At 44.0% G+C, this 2,186-nt stretch overlaps 1 protein-coding gene across 1 annotated transcript in view; it reads left to right on the top strand.

The window, feature by feature from the left end:
- HFM1 (HFM1, ATP-dependent DNA helicase homolog) overlaps positions 1-2,186 on the top strand; it is a 96,101-nt gene that overhangs the window by 12,932 nt on the left and 80,983 nt on the right. The gene's annotated exons all lie outside the window — the stretch shown is intronic.

Genomic DNA, 2,186 nt, shown 5'->3' with positions numbered 1-2,186 from the left:
GTTTTCAACTCCAGCTCTGCGATCCCAGCTGGCTGAAAGCAACTTTCTGGGGTTTTGTTTAGCTTCTATATTTGTAACAATGTTTCAAACTGCAAGCTCAGAGGCGGCAGCGGCAGGCGGTGAACGTTGGAGTCCTTCGTCACTGAAGCAAGCAAGCCTCTTGTTCGCTTCAAGCTGCCGACCACCATCTTGGCTGGCAGTTAATTTGCATATCTCGCTGATTATCCAATGGGAAGGGTAGCGGAGGTACAGCTAATTACCATGTTTCTCTTTTATTAGATAGGAGGATAGCTGAAGTGATTCTATTGTTTAGGTCTCTGTTCATTGAGACTACTAGCTACTATTGTGTCCATTGTATTGTTCAAAAAGTTCTTTTGCTATCAAGCTCACTGAGTTGCTACACTTTATTGTTTCCAGGCATATCTATATATATAAAAGCCTAAGAGATAATATGACCAAATGACTGGAACGACCACTTGACCAGTCGCTATGACGCGCACTGACTAAATACTATAGGCGCACCAGGTCTATAGTATTTAAATTACAGTTGAGTCAAGCTGGTGTGGCTCCATGGTTGAGTGTGGACCCATGAACCAGGAGGTCACAGTTCAATTCCCCGTCAGGGCACACGCCCAGGTTGTAGGGTCAATCCCCAGTTGGGGAGAGGGGAGAGGGCATGCAGGAGGCAGCCAATTGATGATTCTTTCTCATCATTAATGTTTCTATCTCTAGCTCTCCCTTCTCTCTGAAATCAATAACAAAAACATACTTTAAAAAATAAAGTTGAATACTGAATACTATTGATGATAATTTTAGAGTTTGGGAGTACAACTTATGTTCTGTTTCTTTTCCAATATTTTACTGTATTTCAATCCTCAGAACAATAGAAGTTCGGTCAGATTGATGTTGCCACAGTAATCTTGTCATTTTCAGTTCTGCAGACATTTTCCTACATGTAATAACATATAATGGCAGTGACACTGCTGAGAGTTTGTTAAATGAAAGGAAAAATTTGATACCAAGTGTTGATAATGATGATAAACAATGTTAGTAGCTGAGTTTTCCCATGAATAGAAAACTGATTCTATATCTACTTGGAATTAGAGATTCATTTTTGTGAACGTGGAACTACCTAATGAGAGAAAAACCAGCATGATGGCCCACATGTGGGGTTGTTACAAATAAATATTGTATAGGAAGAGACATCTTTTGAGGAAAAATGAGATTCCTTCAAAAGCTGATGGATTAACAAATTCAAAATTACATTTTGTTTTGGCACAAATATTCTGACACTCTGCAAAACTGAAAGTAAAATGAAAATTTGTAAATTATTTGCTTGACCTAATAAATGCAAATTGATATTAATTGGCTGCTTACTATGTGCCAGGCACTGTTCTGGTATTTGGGATATGTCAGTTAAGAAAACAGACAATGAATCATTGTCCTTAAGGACTTAACTTTCTTTGGAGAGAGGATAGATTTGAACAATTGTAAGTGTATAAATAAGTTATATAGTATTTTAGAAGGTGATGAGTAATAGGGAGAAAGGAAAAAGTGGAGCAGAGTAAAGATGATTAACTTGGGAATGCTGGGATCAGGGATTCAGGATTATAATTATACTAGAAGCCCAGTGCACAGATTCGTGCACCAGTGGAGTCCCTCAGCCTGGCCTGTGGGGATTGGCTGAAACTGGCAGTCCTACATCCCCCAAGGGATGTAGTAGTACCCAAAGTGGCAGGCAGCCAGGGAGGAGCCCGAGCCTGGGCCAGGTGCACCACTCCTGCTCATCCTCGCCTCCCTGCTCCAGCCTCTGCTACTGCTTGGTAGGCTCTCTGCCACTCTGCTGCGGTCTTAATGCGCCCATCCTAGGGTGATACCGGCACATCCATGACCAAGAAGCAGCTGCAGACTCGCGCCTAGTCAGTCCCTATACCAGTCCCCATCCTGGTCCTAGTCTGGATGGGGAGGGTCCCGCAGGGGGAGTGTCCGAGGGTGAGGCTCATACTGCCACAGCTGCCCTTGCCAGCCATGAGCCTGGTGTCTGGTGCCGTTGTTCAGCTGAGTGGCGCTCCCACTGTGGGAGTGCACTGACCACCAGAGGGCAGCTCCTGCATTGAGCATCTGCCCCCTGGTGGTCAGTGTGTGTCATAGCTACTGGTCGACCAGTTGAGCGGTCGACCAGTCGC

This window comes from Myotis davidii, unplaced genomic scaffold (genome assembly GCF_000327345.1).
Source record: "Myotis davidii unplaced genomic scaffold, ASM32734v1 scaffold674, whole genome shotgun sequence".
Taxonomy (NCBI): Eukaryota; Metazoa; Chordata; class Mammalia; order Chiroptera; family Vespertilionidae; genus Myotis; species Myotis davidii.
Note: the sequence above shows the minus strand (reverse complement) of the source record. Positions and strands in the feature narration are given on the sequence as shown.